Here is a 17392-nt window from a genome sequence, read left to right as displayed (position 1 = left end):
GGAGCGTTTAGAAAAAAAATAATCAATAGAAAGGAAAGGAAGTTGCTAGTATGAAAGATGTGTATTGTAACATAGATGAGAATAGGTACTAAATATTAAACAAAATTAATTTTTCGCTATTAAACAGCCTCCTCCCGGATGATTAAGGTATGAGATTAAAACCCGTTCCCGATTAAGATATGAGATTTTCCCGTTTTTATCCGACTGATTTCTCCTTGGACCGGATTTCTAAAGTATTTAAGACATAAGCTAAAATATTTATATTTTTAGGATTTCCATCGATATGAATAAGCCACTGAGAGTGAACGGATCAAAGTAAAGTGTTAACAGCTATTTATCAATCTAAGAAAAAATGCTCCGTAACATAAGGATTATTTTGTGCTTTAATTATTCTGAATTAGTTTAATCCTCATTTATGTTTGGTAAAGATTACCATAGGTAGTTGCAGTCCAATATGTTCTACTATAATAGTTTTATAAGCTATTTTTTATTCATATGGGCAGGATGGATGATTGTTTCCTCGTGAAATAAAACATAGGATAAGGAAATACGTATTCGTCTCTTCTCATTTGAAAATAATAATAAATAATACCAGAAGCCGAGAATACTAATCACGACCTATTGTTATATTGCACCCAAAAAGAACGAAGAGGAGTCCGATATTCACTTTCTTTTCGCAGTGATTTTTGCACATGATTGAACACAAATTTCTCTTCCGATTAAGAATCAAAGTGTTAACGCATCTAAGAGGAGCGAGTAAAAAAATTGTTTTTTAAAGAATAGGATATCATTGAGAATTTTACGATGACCGCTATTTAATACTATCCATGTATTTTCTTTCCAGAAATATCTTGAAGTGAATTTAAATGACTTCAAACTAAGGGCATATAATATTAAACGAGTGATACCATAATTTCCGTGAGAAATACTACAATCAAGTGACACAATTTCCTTGTACCACAGAATACAACAATGGATCATTATAAGGAAATTAAATTAGTAATCTACTGGATTATACTTAAAGACCATTAAAACGAATTAGAACTTTGATACATGCTCCATTTCGTAGTGACGTATAGCATTTACAAGTTCTAAATCATATCAACAAAAATATTATTCTTCGGAAAATGCGAAACAAGAAAGCGAGGAACCTTTTTGACACCTACTTAAGGAGAGAAGTTAAAACATTTAATACTGGCATAATACACCACCATCACTAAAATTTTCTCAAATGCTGTGCTATCATACATAACTTAATGGAAAAGTAAGAATTGTACTTATTCGGTTAAATTAAGTAACTCTCCAAATGCCATGAGAAACAATGTTATAGTTTAAAATATAAATCATGCATAATAAACAAAGGGCTAATAGATTTCACATGATTTCGTTCTCGTTTAAATCCTTACGTAAAGAGTTAAAATCTCTCGCTTTCGATGTGAGAATTCATCCTACTCAGATCATCAAATTAATATCGTTTGGCATGGTTCGTTTGGATTTCAAATAAAAGAAAACAAATTATGCGGGAATATTTCAAGGACGCTAGTTCATCCTCTCCACCTGCTTCACGCGAGAAACTGGAAACAAGTCTCGAAGAGGACTCGGGCAACACCGTGCGTGCCGTTGATTACTTCGACGAAGAATCCGCGCAGAAAACCCTTTTATCTCTCGCCCGCCTGCCGTTGAGGTTTCAAGAATTTCGATGTCATCATCTTCGTCCCGTCTGCACTCAATCCCTCCCTCTTAGTGCGTAGAGAAATCGGGAAGCGCTCTTAAATCTCACTCTGATCACCCCAGCCCAACGTTGTGCCGCGCGTTGATGTCTCCGAAATACAAGAGCAGGGCTCTCGGATTTGAAATCAAATCCTTGCGTTCCTTGTGGTGGTCGGAGCGTGAATAATGCTCCCAAGGACTGGTGCTAATCGAAGATTGACTGACGAAGAGTTAATGGGTGACACTAGTTAAAGACGACGAATTTTGTTTTTTCAGAGTGGTTTTCGAAAGAACCGTTGTAATGAAGCAATGATATCAATAGGGGTCGATGCTACTGCTATCAACTACTACCGACCTTTAATTTGTCTTATCAACTAAAATGAATAATATTTTAAGCATCTGTTCAAATTCAAGTTCAACGCATTCGTCGCCCTTTATTTTTCCTAGTCAATTCTGAAGTAGGAAATTTAAATAAAAAATTTCCCCTTGAGTCAGTTAGTGCGTATTACCCTCTTAGACGTAATATACAATATGCCTCTATACATACGTGCCATTTAAAAATGACATCGGTAAATCTTACTACCGCAGGATAATTCTTTATCCGAAAAAAAACATTGGCAAGACCATTAAGTCAACCCGGAACCTTCCAATATGGATAACAGCAAACCAAAAAATGGAAAGTTTCGGATGCGGGATACTCAAACCAATGATCTTTTCAGCACGATGAGGCCACGGTGCTCAAATTCTATCTTTGAGAATCGTAGTCACCAGTACCAAATATAATGCCCCATCGGAAGAGCTTAGTATTGCTGAAAGTATGTTTTACCCTCTTCCTTATTTTATATAGATAAATGTGAGCAATTTACTTCATATATCCGACTCTTGGTTTTATTTACAAGACACGAAGAAAAACACATGGTCCGAGTCTAGGGAGAGGGGGAGGGGGTAGAAACCGCGACCTTTGAGTTAGCTGGCGAGCACCGATCATCAGGCTGATTTCCGCATTGGCTATATTCCTACTAGTTTTTTGTAATTTGATGGGGTGAAATTAATCCTTGATCAAACAGAAAAATAAATGTCCTCAAAACGAAGTAAAATAAAAGCACTAAATATTTATAACGGGATTGTTTTCTTTTTTGCCACTAATAATTTCAAAAGATTAAGACAGAAGAAGGATATAACTATGGCATATGACATTTAAAAATAAATCGAAATTGTGAGATATTAAAATTGCTTAATGCAAAAAAAACCAGGGTGAACGAGACATGTTTTCTCAGCTGATTTGTTTTTTTTGCTTCGTCGTATTATATTATTGGTAGTCTATCATTACTGTACGTGAAACAATCAGCTTAATTTTAAAAGCTAAAGTTAAACATACGCTTATATATATTTTGGAAACTATTATTATTGGTTATACGCGATCTCGTTCATTTTTTCCAAACAAATTATTGCCACCATACACAGACCTAGTTTTACCCCACTATGGATATTTGACATTTCAAGAAAAACTATGGCGTGAGGTATAATGGCAAATATCTGATCCCCAAAAAACTTAGACAATCTCATTCACTCTGTTTGTAGTCAGGCTTTATCCTCCAACAGAACTGAAAGAGCTTGCATATGCCGCCTCTAACTCCGCTAAAATAGGATATGAGTTCAAGGCAGATTGGACTTTCACTTACAAATGGCGCAAATTATGTATCCTCCGGTGCTGCCGTTCTTCCTTCGGCTCCCTTCAACAAGTCTTGGTGGGTTAAAGTCCTCGGATTGCTTGGAGATTGCGGGAGAAAAAAAATCCAATAGATCCAATCCTACGGTGTGGACTGCGGGACCTGGCCTGGGGTCCTCTTGCGAATAAAACAGAACCTCCTGAGTGAGATCTCCGGTAGATTCCGGCACCTCGTATCTCTTCCAACTCCGGGCTTGACCTTTATAAACAACCGTCCGATTGGGGCACGTGGGGAGCTGCGGCGGCGGCGGTGAAACGACCCACGGCGACGCTATCCTACCGACCACCTGACTTGGACTGCTCTCTGTTCGACTCGGTAGGCCGAAGCATATATTGGCGGGGAAGGAGAGGTGCGTTCGGCGGGAGGGTTCGTGCGGATGGAGATGGGGGAAGAGGGGGAGATGGAGGAGGACGCCGACAATCCCGTAGGGGGGTGTGGCCACCGAGAGAGAGGAGAGGATGAGGAGAAGGGATTGTGTGTGCGTGAGAGGGAGGGGGCGGGGTCGGACGGATGGGGAATCCGTACATGCGAACACGCGCGCTTGTGTGTGGTTTGGCGTAGAGGGGGTTGATCCAGGAGAGGAGGAAGTAGTCGGCGGGTGGATGGATGCTGGGTGTGTGGTCACCGCCAGTGGGGCAGCAGGGGGCACAATGGGATGGGGGAGCGACTGGTCGGAGGAGCGCGCGTGTTTACCCGTGACGTGGTGGCGATTCGGGTGAACTTGTGCACACCGATCGCGGAGAGACGACGAGGTGTGATTTAGTTCACGGGAGGAAGATCTCGCGTTGTGTTTTGGGTTTTTGTCAGTCTCCACTTTCAGCCTTCATTCCAGGAACGATATGATTCCTACCCGAAGGGTAAATGGCCTTTAAGATGAACGTATTTTCCAAGAAAGGTTGCAGAGAAGTGCGGCGAGAAAAGAGAATGTTTTAGAAGCAAGTGTGGGCTAAACGTTGTATTTTGCAATCAGTCACGGTTCACAACATTAGGAATTTGACTATCAGTAGTGCGTTGAGAGAATGACCAGGGGCGAAAATAAGTAGATTTTCTGTTAGTGGAGATGAATTACTCTAAAAAAACACCTGAAGTTTGAAAATTCATTCAGCTGCTAATAAAGAACTCATGGGATCAAATCAGCCGGTGATATGCATTTGGTTTGCCATTAATTTGCTTTGTGATGCTTGAATCATTCCCGTACTAATTACCCTGCTTACAAAATAAATTTCCTGGCTTGATTATCAAACACTTCCTTAGATGGAGATAGCCCAAACCTGAAATATTCCTAGAAAAATTAAGATGAGATAACGTTATACCAGGAATTAAGTCATTGGGAAAGCCTACAAAGTTAAAGGAAGTGCAAAACACCAAAATCTGCCGAAGTGTTAATTTCAACAAAGGCTACCTTTTGAAAATGAAGACCCTGTACTATTATTAGGAAAACCAAAACTAGAGATAATCACTTTTACATGCATTGGAATCCGTAGCATTCCAAAACTAAATGCTTTCAAAGATACCACAAGCGTTTCTTAAAATATTTAAAAGCAAAGTTTTCCATGCTTTGATTATCATCCACCATTGCTCACAAAAATTCATGATTCCGTAACTGAAATTCTTTTCGCATTCATGGGAGAATTCAATCGGGGAAAGTGAAACAAACGCAGGGCTAAATGCGTTTCCCTTCAGTTTTACTTTCAATTTTTAATATCATGAAGTTTTCATTGAAAGAGGATGTAATTATTTATTTTAAAATGTCAATTTCTTTAAGCCATTCATCTGTGGGTGTTCCCGTTAACATATTTATCAATCCCTCTCTCTGAATCTCTTGGCTTCACTAATGTGGACATAATAAAACAACATATTTATTTAAAAAGCGAATAACCAAATCTATCACGATTAGATGACTCATGCAGTTTGATTTGAAAAATATTTGGTTATTTTAATAAATTGGTCACATTATATGCGTACTGATTCGCAAGTAGTGCATGGTAAACATTACACATGAATGCCTGGAGGCCAAAATCCACAACATCCTTTTCCGATTTTCGTAGCCCATAAGAGGATGCATTTTTTGATAATTTACCTCCGCGTCCTCATCAAATGAAAACAAAATTTAAAAAGGCATGGTTCATTTAACGCATTGGAAGAAATCTACGGCCTGAATAATATCTATAGATTGCACACATTTTCTTTCAACACGTCGTCGAGAAAGTATTTTACATAGTCTTCATTCTCTCTATACAAAAATAGAACCTTTATAGACAATGGTAGACCCCCCAAAAGAAATTACTTGGTGATATGAAAGATAACAATAAAATGTATCACGCAAGAAATGTAACCTTTTAAAATAAGCATAAACTGCATTAAAAATATATTTCCTTAGAGAAGAAATGAGAAATAATTCGTCCATAGGTGTTTAAGCTTTTGTGGTTGTGTTACTCAAATTGATGAAAAACGATCGATAATCAAATATACTACTGGAGGACGATAATAGAGTTGAAAGCAAGAAGGTGATTAAAAATTACGGCGTGCTCAATTTAGTCCAGCACCAGTACTAACGTAAGACACCTACGGATTATCTTTCGGTCCGAAATGGCGGATTGTTTCATTTGGTTTTAAGAGCCCTGTATTTCCGCCCGCTCCAAAAACGAGTTTTGAACGAGAAAGTTGGGTCATGCATCAGTTCCAACATGTTAAGTCACACGCAAGGACTGTTAAGGCAAAAAAATCCAGGTATTTCCGTTATATTGTGAGAATATGGAGGGTTTAATGTGAATGAGAATTTCTGTATCGTGTAATATCTGTTATAATTATAAGTATAAAAAAGGAATTTTATCCATATTACTAATAGTTTTGAGAATATAAAAGGAGTGAAATTAGGAATACGAATCTTCAAGATATCATCCTTCGATAGGATGAATCAAGGGATTTTCATCTACTAATGGATTTTTAAGCGTGTGCCAACGTGAGAGTCACATTTAGTAAACTTTATTCATCCCTCCTATGCTTTACAAAATGTATTGATTTGTTGATTCCAAATCTGCGACGTCACTTTAAAAGTTTAAAAGAAATCCTTACTATCCAAATTCGTTTCAATTAATTTGGAATGACATCTATTGATTTCAGTTAAAGGCTAAGAATAGCAACTTGCAATGTGGTAGTTCCCAAGGTGTTTCATGCTACACTAGAAAAGTCATGGCTCTTCATAAATGAATCAATTCGTATATTTTGAAGTATTTTCAACAGACACACTAACGGACAGTTTTGGAGAGAGAAGTGAAAATAAAAGGCATTGATTTACTTGCTTGAATGACTTGTTACGAGTGCTTAGTTTTCGCTTTGTATGCATGCAGGTGTATACGTACTTCAAAAATAACTGTGGGCGAATGGATTTTAGAGTAGCTAACCATTTTCACATAAATGCATGAAATGATTAGACAAAAGAAAAGGATTTAAGAATGCTCAAATCATAGAAAAAGCAATAGAACTTTTTGAATTGATTTTGATAAGATTACTAATTATAGAATTCGAAAAAATGAAAACGATGATTCACCTCCAATTTCTCACAAGAAATAGCTTTGCCAGAACTATGAAGATATGACACTTGCATGATATAGTATAGTCACTTCATAGAAGCACTATTATTATCGCTATTGGATGCATACACTTGCGCAGAGCGTTGGAAAATCAGGTCATCAACTTCATCACATAATTCTCGAGGGATTCAGGTCTTTTGACGCCATTCATCACAACCAATGACTCCATTTCTTTGCTGCAATTTTCTATAGTGGAAAATAATCGTCCATATCTATTCATTAGAATGCTAAGAGGAAACTCGTTTCTAAAGAAACTATTACCGATCTACTCCCCCTTAAGAATTAAACTTCTATTTCGAAGAAAATAACATACTATTTCACTTCACATGCTACTTTCGTTTCTCTTTCCCCAATAAAATTTATACGTGCTAAGTGCTAAGCTCTTGATGTCATCACCTGTTACAAGTAACTTAAGATAAATTTTCAGAATTATATGTCTTCAATTTTTTCAGAATCAGAATTTCCTTGATAAATTTAGTGTCCAAGATTAACTTGCAGATCAGCGATAGCAAGCAATTAGTATATTGAATTATTAATTTAGAAGAGATGTTTGGTAAATATATAATTCCTGTTCGATCAGCATATCGAAAGAAATCACCTCGGTAATGCAAAATATTTTGTAATAATTACTATACTTCATGCTTTTTTAATGTCTAGATTCTTAAAAAATGAAAAAATCAGTCCAGAACTTTGGAATTGACTCCTTTCTTTGAAACCAACAAAGTGATTCAGAGTCCTTTCTCAACACGAAAGTCTTTTGGGTGTCGAAGTGAGCGCGGGAGAAATTTCCATGGCAACTGTCTAGAAGGTCATCGCGTCATATGTAGTTGAAATAATACTTCCACTAAAGGTATAGTTATCATTAATGCATGGCACCCAGAGTAATTTTAGCACATTTTTAAGAACATATAGATGAACATTGAGGCTTACATTAATTATTTAAAATGATGTTCAGTTCTCCAAGTTTCCCAGAAAAAATATTTGGCAGATAAGAATGAAATGGCATGATTCCTACCAAAGGCTTTCTTTGTGGTTGGAATAGCCTAGAACTGTCGACACCACCACAAAGTTTTATTTTAGATTTAGAATTATAATTTAGCTAAATGATTCTGACAAGTTTCGATTGGCAAAATATAAGAGAAATTTAGAATGTTGGAAATAATATTTAAAAGAATAAATTGGCATCCACAGCCTGTCATTACATGTTGCCAATTAAGAAGGATAAATAATTTATGAAAAGGAGAAACAATCTGAATATAGATTGAATCAGATAGTAGTTTTCAAGTTATACATTTGGGAAATGAAGTTTGCTTGCTAATTAAAGCCAGGATAAACTGCATAGCTGTATTTTCATACGACCGTAATGTTTTACTGAGCTTTTGGCTGGTCATTCATTGATATAATCTACAGTTAGCCGGAAGAGTAATAGTGAGCCGCGTAATGGGTAAACACAACGTTTTCCCAATGACTGCACCTCTCGCCGACGATTTAAGAGCATCGGTTGCACTAAGAAAATAATGGCCAAGAGTTAAAAGTGGTTTTTGGTCACATAAGATTACTGTTGGCGTGTAAATCAATGCTGTCTTCATAAATAACCGCATCCCACGAGTTCAAATAGAGTATAATCTCATTCATTGACGTTCCCCTTTCGCGATTAACATGATGAGAATTGATGATAATGAAAGACAGTGTATTATTGCAGTCGTTTAAACGAATGGCTAAGGCCATTATTATCCCAAAAAGTATCTTTTAACCAGAAAATAAACGTTTAAATAATGATAATCGTCATTTTTTATTCTTGTGTGTCTCATGAAATCGAATCGAAAAAAATCCTCTACCAAAGACGGCTTATACCATATTAATATCTCCTTATATTCTACCTGGAAAACATATGCGTTTTTCCAGGTTAGTTAAATATGATGATTACACCAAATTGTCTTAACAAAAAAGCCATATAGGTATTGATTTAATAGGTTTTGGTATGACGACTAAAACGATGATGTTAATGGTGTTTGAGCAAGCCTTTATTAGATTTTTGATTTTTCCGAGTACGTGAATACCCTCTCCCTAATACGTGAGATCTATTCTTCCTTGGATGAGTTCTGGTATTTGTTCTTATGAAAATTTTTGGCGTCGCTATTACACAACGCCAAACCAATGGCCCTTAATCTCATTCCCCCCTTCCCCTCAACTTTGTAAAATTGTTATAGGTGACCCTGTAATGACTCACCACGCCAATATTATTCACAAAGATTGGAAGAACAAGCTGATCCTAGACTTAAAGCGTTTTTTCGAGCCGGTGAATCCCTCCGATGAACCCGTTTTCCTTTCGTGCCAGTTTTGGGGAGATGAATCAGTCGGAGCCTTATTCAGCCGCTGCACGGTTGCAGACTGACTCGCGACGGTAGGAGGATGGGTAATCGGACAACGTACATCTAGTGCTACGTCGCGAAGACAACGGAAAAAAATAAATGGAGGAAAACTTGTCGACCAAGTGTGAAGAAAATAAAATTTCCTCTAAGCGAGAGCTCTCTGATACCGAGAAGTAAAAGTGTTCCCGTTTCCCTGTTTACCTGCCGCAATCCCGCGCGCGGATGATGCCGCTAACGAGGAGGAAAGTCGGGATGCTCCCTCACTCTGTTATTTCCCTCACCCCCTCGCAACCTTACGTGAATGGACAAAACATTTCCTTCCTACCCTCTAGATCACGTGCTGGATACGCACTACTTCCTTCCTTGGCTCGCCACGATTCACCACGGTCCCCTTCCCGCTACCGCCCTCGAAACTTGCCCACCCTTCTCCGCTCCTGTCCTTCCTCCAGCTTCCCAGCCTCCTCCCACTCCGCCCACGCAGTTCCACTGAAAAAAAAACTACGAAGGAGAGTAGGGCGTTTCTTCGTATGCCTCACCGCAATTTTTTTTCTCGTATCGAAGATTTTTTGTCGCCTCACGTCTTTCCGCCTTCCTTGTGGTCCCAAGAGATCTCCTCGTGAGGAGCGCCGCACGCAGACGGAGGGCGAGACCGAATTCGGCAACCTGCGTGCCTGGACAGCTCAGTGGGTTCCCACGGCAAGGGGGCTGGGTTCGACTTCCAGGGTGGGTGTGAGGTGAAGAGGATGTTGGAATGTTCGATGATAATCCGGTGCCTAATTGAAGGTGATGGTTGGTGGTGCCGGGACCGGGGCCAAGCGGGAATTGAGGAGAAGGGTGAGGGGAAACCGTTTCTTCGTGCGCACCTGAAGGAAGGAGTAGGCGCCAATATTGATGGCAATAATAACAGCACAATTTATTCGTAAAGTTTGAGACTGTCAATACAAGTTAAGAACACGAAAAACACGACTAGAAAATAAACATTTATTTTAAAAAGTTGAAACAGATAATGCATGTAGTTTCCTACTTTTGATCGGCACCTTAACAATTAAAGTTCATTTAATGAGTGTAACTGTAGGAAACATGATGGAAGGATTATGGAGGAAGAGTGTATTACGAGCGAGCGTGATGAAGCATCACGTCACAGTGGAGCTACTGTGAGCAAAGGAAAATATTGTAAGGTAGCAGGATAATTAACAGATGTCAAAGAGACTACTCCTCGGAATTATGACGAATGATGATGCAACAATTTCAGAGTGTAAAAATCATTCGCCTTGACTGGGATTCGAACCCAGATCCCTCAATATCTGGTCGAGTGCTTTAGCCACTTAAGCTATCGGTAGCTTAAGTGGCTAAAGCACTCGACCGGATATTGAGGGATCTGGGTTCGAATGCCAGTCAAGGCGAATGATTTTTACACTCTGAAATTGTTGCATTGAAATGCACATTAGCGGATGACTCCGTTAAAAGTTACTGTTGCGGCATCTCCCGCAGTTTCTTTGGACGAATGATGATGTCAAAAATTTTTAATTTACTGTTTATTTTTATCCATCCAACCAAATCAGTGGTCAAAATGGCTACATTCATGTTATACATCAATTTGATTGAGAAGAACACGCATTTGAGTGTCAGTTTCATGGCTAAATACTCCTAAGGAAATTAACTCTGTACATTTATTTCCACACATTATTGTATTAAGCCAGGCGCAACGTCCTCAGGAATAGCGTAATACAAGAAGCTCTGATACGAAACTAGGGCTTATTAAATGGAATTTCACAAGGGAATACTGGGCGATTAATACTGACTGAGTCATTTTTTAGGTATTTCCAAAAACTGATGTCCAAACCATCAACATTTAAAAATATCACTTGACTGTGGCATTTGTAGTTTTGGTGGTAGAGCAGTTTATTTCAAATTTACACTTTTTCTGGTTGCAAAATATTTTCGTCTCTCAAAAGGGCGAATACATACTATCAATAATAAGATACTTTTCATGAAATACAACCCTAAAATACTAGATCAACACTTTTCAACTGAGAATGCATAGTATTTCTCATATAAGACATAAATTTATATATCGCAGTCATTAAATGACGATTCGAATTATGGTATTAACTAGTTTCTAATAATCCTTTCAAGGTTTATACAAGCCTTTTCAATGAATTATAGGTTAATTTGACTCCCTTTCAGTGTATTTAAAATATGATACTACTAAAAAGTCATCTTCTAAAGGTGAAGCCTTGTCGTTGCAGCCATTGGTCTCTCTTGCCGTTCTTTTTAGTTCATTGTGTATTGTTACTCTCATAGTATTTTTTATCGTCTATGCATTTCTATCTTGATCTTCCTGTTCCTTTTTTTCCTATTATTTTCCCCTCCAATAAAATTTTCAGGAAGTTACCATGTCTGAGAACATGTCCAATAAATTTAATTTTCATTTTCTCCAACTCTTTTATTAAATCCCTTTCCTCAATAATTTCTTCAATACCTCTTTGTTGCCTTTCTTGTCCGTCCATCTTGTCCTTGTTATTCTTCTCCAATTCCACATTTCCATTGTTCCCAACCGAGCCTTTGCCCTCTTTCCTAATGCCTAAATTTCGCATCAATGTAATAATGTGCTCCAAATAAACGTTTTTGCAAATGATTTTATAATTTCCAATTTCATGAGTTTGTTTCCTAAAACATTCTTTTTATTTTCATATTCATTCTTCACCAAAGCCATCCTTCTTTCCACTGCAGAGGTGCATCTCTCGTCTCTTGTGATTGTACTCTCAAGGTAGCGGATCTCTTCTACTTGGCTTATCAGTGATTCCCCTATCACTAAATTTTCATGGGGTTCTGTCCTGTTTCTAGTAACTATCATAGCTTTCATTTTCTTCTAATTTATTTTCAGTTTCTAATTATTCAAAGCTGTGGACAGGGTTTTGAGCATTCTTTTCATATCTTTGGCTGATTCTGCAAGGGTCACAATATCATCTGCAAACCTAATGTAGTTTATGTTTCTTCCATTTATCTTTGTGCCATTTATTTTCCCCTTCATTTTCTCTATATCCTCTTCAATATATATGTTAGATAAATAGGTATGGCAAAAGTGGACACTCTTGTCTTTCCCCTTTTCTAATCTTTACTTCTTTCTCACATCCCTTTACTTCCATAAAAGTACTTTGATTCTGGTACTAAAAAGTATAAGGTATTTTTTATTCGTTATTTCTCATTGCCTAGACGCAAACACTTGTACGAAAGATACGCAAACAAGATTCAAAAACAAAGCGGATGAGATTCACTTGATGTTTACATTTGCAGCATACGATTTTTTTCTTTTGTCAAAGATATCTGGCAAATCATATTATGCTGAAGAGGGAGCCAGCTGATCATAAAGGAGGAGAGGGCGCAAAAGACCGACGAATCCTCCGAACCAATGATTACCTTCGCTTTTTTCTCCATCAATTTTCAAGCGAAAGCGTTTTCTTCCGGTCCATTTTCTCAGTAGGCTCAAAAGACCTGACAAAAATAAATCACAGCCACACCAATCAACTCGAAGCTTGGTAAGGTTGGCGAGGGTAGAGCTCATTTCCTAATTCGCCCTGCTGCATGCGAAAAAAATCTACAGCAGGGTAGTGTTAGGGCCAGCACTTTTGTCTGTGCCGCCTACTGTTTCCCAGAAAACTCTGAAACCCAAAATAACATGCAGCTTGGATGATTATGGGGGTTCCAAGATCATTGAAAGCCGAACACAAACCCTTCGCTTACTAGCCAAACGCTTTACCCACCAAGTCTTTTAATAAATGATCATGTATCTGAAATTTATGAAAATACTGAAAAAAATATTAGGATTATTGTACGCCGCCGGCCCCCATTGAAGAGGGTAAGAAATAATCAGTCAGCCAATGAGTATCCTTTCAGTCAAATATGAACAGAAAATCCATTTTTGCCCTTGCGGGTTCGAAAATTATCGCAAAATTTATTACTATTTCACTGCGTCGTATAATTGATGGAACATTGAGGGAATAATGTTGCACGCGATGTATTGCCTCATAAAAATCGAGTGAATTGATATGAGCGAAATCCTGACGGAGAAATTTTCACTGTATTAAATTTTCAGGATTATTTTGAGTGTAAAGTTGAACATTATATTAGGAGGGCATAAATTGAGGGAATGAATGATCTCGAAGTACCTGGAACGCACAGTTTTATACGCTTTGGACAATTAGCCATTAAGGTGAGTAGATTAGCGTAGATTGGATGATTTTGATATGAAAGCATGGAGAAAATAAATTGAACTGAAAGGAAAACGTAGGAAGAAGTGCTTAGTATTGTTTGGTAAGAAGGTAGGTCGCTGGGAGAAATTTGAGGAGGCAGAGAAAGTGGATAGATGGCGTCTTGGGTGTCAGTGCAATGCTAAAGGCTATGGTATAAGGGAGAATGCGCGGAAGAGGAGGAAAATAGTAGGCATTGTGTATGAGATGAATTATTGTAGAATACGTGAGGTGTCAAATAATATAGATTAGGGAAAAGATATTTGGTCTACCAAGGTGCTTTACTACACCACAACGAGATGTTTATGGTTTTCAATGTTTTTACAAAGCTATCACTAATCGGTTCAATACAATTATTTAAAAATATAAATTATTGGTGAAATATTTAATGAATAGGTGGAATATAAATAAGTAAAATCGATGAAAGGATGATGAAAGTCGCAAATGAAGCGATCGAAATGGTAAACAGAAAAATAATGTGGAAGGAAAAGATTGCCGAAAGGTTATTATAGAGATAGACGAAAGAAGGTAATTGAAGAGTGTTGAAAGAATTAGAAAAAATAAAGTACATAAAGCCTAATAATCAATTAAGTCGAGTAAGTGTTTGGGTAAAATAGACTTAGTGGTAGATGCAATGCGATGATATAGAGATTTCACAGAGGTGGTGAAATGGTTGTACTATACTGGAAGGTGAGGGCATCGTCAGGAAGAAATGTAAATCCTATCACAAGACATTATCAGAGATAAGGCAATAAATTATTAATTGGCCCGGAAAAAGTTAATGAGAAATGGAAAGAATGCATAGGGGAATTATATAATATAGATGTTCTGTCGGATCGTATGAATATGAAAAGATAATATGGTGCGATGAGGATAGGTTAGGTTCAGGCATATATGATTTCGTAGGATAAATGTATTAATGTAAAAAAGGGAAAGGCAAAGGAGATAAATGAAATAATTGATCAAATAATAAAGAGTTTAGAAAAATGGGAGGAAAGACATTTTGGGGGCTCGCCAATATTCTTCCACCTAACCATGGGGTTAGGTGGAAGGATATTGGCCAAAAGACTTCGCTGGTTAAGTACTGATTCCCATCCTAAAAATAGAAAACATAGCACAATATAATTGTGAGGATAATGCTACCATTAGTTTTATTTTACTAAGCAATTGCAGTAATTTTGATCATAACCAATGTTATAAAGAAGAGCGCAAAAGATTTTCTGGAAGAAGATCAGTGTAGGTTTAAAAAGGGAAGAATGCATTTAATGTCATATATTGGTAATGAGGATATAGAGGTATATTTAAAAATCAAAGAAAGTATCTACGAGCATTAAGCAATGAGATGGAATAGGATTAACGCTAAAACTTCACTCTTTCTGGATATGCAGAAAATGCTGTGATGAAGATAGAATTTGACGAAAACATTAAATTATGGCATTGTGGGGCTGTGTCTTGTTAAAAGAGGCTATGAAATATAAGCGTGTTAAGTCTGCGCCCATCCAAAAATACCTTAATGATGGACTGTCAAATAAAAATCAAAGAAATGTAATTACATGGGGAAACCTTATCTTATAAAATCTTTTAAAATTACCCTCTTTCACTAAGGTTTGTGATCCAGAGTTTAAGGGGATTTTACTCCCGAATCCCGGAGGCCTAAAAAATTCACGATAAAATAAACCAAAGGAAATGAAGGACAACATAAATGCACACTCTTTCCCTCTAAGGTTGCTAAAGGTCTCTCCGGGTCACCAAATAAAACGGAAAAGCAGTGATCACAGTAGAGGAGGAGGTAGGCTTGATATGAGAATTTCGGAGAGGGTATGTTAAATGACTCCAGAGTATACGGAGTGGGAATGGAATCTTGAAGACTGTGCAAGAAGGGAGAATGCTGGACAGAGTGGAAAAGGAAAGCAGTGATCAGGAAATTTGTGGAGAATGAAGGGAGACAGACAGCGCGCGGAGTGGAAGAATCGTTTATTATGGTGTTGCGTGTAACAGTGGTCACAATCGTGTCAGGTGAGGTTAAGAAGTGTGCAGAAATGAGCATCCGGGTCTATCAAAACCATAACTTAACTGGTAGACTACCATTAATAATAGATGCAAAACAGAGTTAAAAAAAGTTAACGAATTCGTATATTTTCAAAAGGTATGAATGCTAATTGCAACATTAAAATATGATACAACGTGTAAAAACGTGAAAAAATGCGTCTATATTTGAACATGGACCAAGTTGTAATGAAACTAAGAAATTAAATGTCAAAATAAAAGAAGCATTTACAGGCAAGAGGGGTTAATTACAGGCACTGGATTTAATATCTATAGGAGGTTGGGGTCACTTATCCTTTAAAAAACGCATAAGTTTGCCTATGAACATAACATTGCTAGTTTACGATACCCTGATTGCACGAGAAAAGAATGTGGGTGAGTGCAAATTTAAGGAAATGGGGGAAGTTTTTGTGGGAAAGTTGAAGAGAATGTGGAGTGAACAATGAGAGGCAATGGGGTGTTGAGTACTATGGCGGAAAGGAGAACGTTGGGCAGCGCGGTAGAAGCAGAAAAATAATATGTTGTGGTTGTCATTAGGGTAAACGACCGGCAGCTGAGATCACCACCGCCGCCATTAGAGGTAGGTATTTCAGTAATGGTAGGATATCCAGGGAATAATTGAAGGGTGGATAGAAACCCGGCGTAGGCATTTTTCTACTCGCAACTTCACTTGTATGACTCTCTCCGCGACAAATTCATAGAGCTACGGAAGATGCCGCGATAGTTATCTTAAGGAGTTATCCAATCATGAGCATCAAAATGCAGACATTTAATTGTAAAAATCATTCGCACTCGGCTGGAAATTGAAAGGATCTAGGTTCGAGCCCCAATAAAAGTGAATGATTTTCATCCTACAAATTTTCTGCATTTCGATTCTTTCCAATTGACACTCAAGTAGGGATCGAGATTAACCAGAAAAATACAACCACCTTCTGGATTAGTAAGCCAATACGCAAGCCATCACACCTATCATATAACCAAAATAGTAGCTATCTACAGCCTTTAATTTTGAAGACGTGGAGGATATTAGAAAGTATGCGTAGTATGAAGTGTGAAAGTATGAGAAGGAATGCATTTGTAAAATTGTATTTGTATTGAGTTGATTTAGGATTTTACAAATAGAAGTAGCAGTGGGCGTGTGAAAAGTTTCAGAGATATCGTCAAAAGCCTATACATAATCTGTTGAATATCCATTTTTCCGAATACATATTTACGCGAATTCTAAAAAGGGGTGGTGATGCCCATAACTTTGCAACTAGCTATTCTCACTTGTTATTGGAGCCCTTTCTCCTCATCATACACTTCGATGCTTTGAAATGTGATCATACGCATCGAAGGAAAGCTACAGGGATTCGCCGTCAGCAAAAAGTCTGCTATCCCAGTTCTCTGCGCTCATAATACGGGGTGAAAGCGTCCATTCTGGAAGCGCACAATCGAGTTTCAGCGTCTTTCGAAGGGGATGGACGATATTAATGACGACATCACCCGTCACTTCCACTCGTGGTCAAGGAAATCGTTTTCACCTTCTATACACTCATCTCTTCTCTCCCGCAATGTCCCAATCCTCATTATAGTGTGCTCGATGAGTATTTTTTTCTAGGATTAGATTTTGTGTGTTTGTGATGAGGATATCACGCTCCGTAACACCTTGATAACAGAGAGCGCTTACATCTACATGTACACTACTAACT

At 37.8% G+C, this 17392-nt stretch overlaps 1 protein-coding gene across 5 annotated transcripts in view; it reads right to left on the bottom strand.

Annotated features, from left to right (window-relative positions):
- The window catches only part of LOC139700100 (sodium-coupled monocarboxylate transporter 1-like), a 105418-nt gene that overhangs the window by 38661 nt on the left and 49365 nt on the right, over positions 1-17392 (bottom strand). Inside the window, exon 1 of one of the 5 annotated variants that reach the window (XM_071598620.1) lies at positions 9942-9991. The exons of 3 other annotated variants lie outside the window; for them this stretch is intronic. The gene's annotated coding sequence lies outside the window, so the exon portion shown is untranslated. Of the gene's footprint in view, positions 1-3392; positions 3585-9941; positions 9992-17392 lie in introns of those variants that run through there. One more of the 5 variants, XM_071598618.1, reaches the window with a different exon arrangement.

Source organism: Hetaerina americana, unplaced genomic scaffold (assembly GCF_022747635.1).
Source record: "Hetaerina americana unplaced genomic scaffold, ioHetAmer1.1.p SCAF_10, whole genome shotgun sequence".
NCBI classification, from domain to species: domain Eukaryota; kingdom Metazoa; phylum Arthropoda; class Insecta; order Odonata; family Calopterygidae; genus Hetaerina; species Hetaerina americana.
The sequence above is the reverse complement of the archived record's forward strand: the minus strand, read 5'-3'. Positions and strand labels throughout refer to the sequence as shown.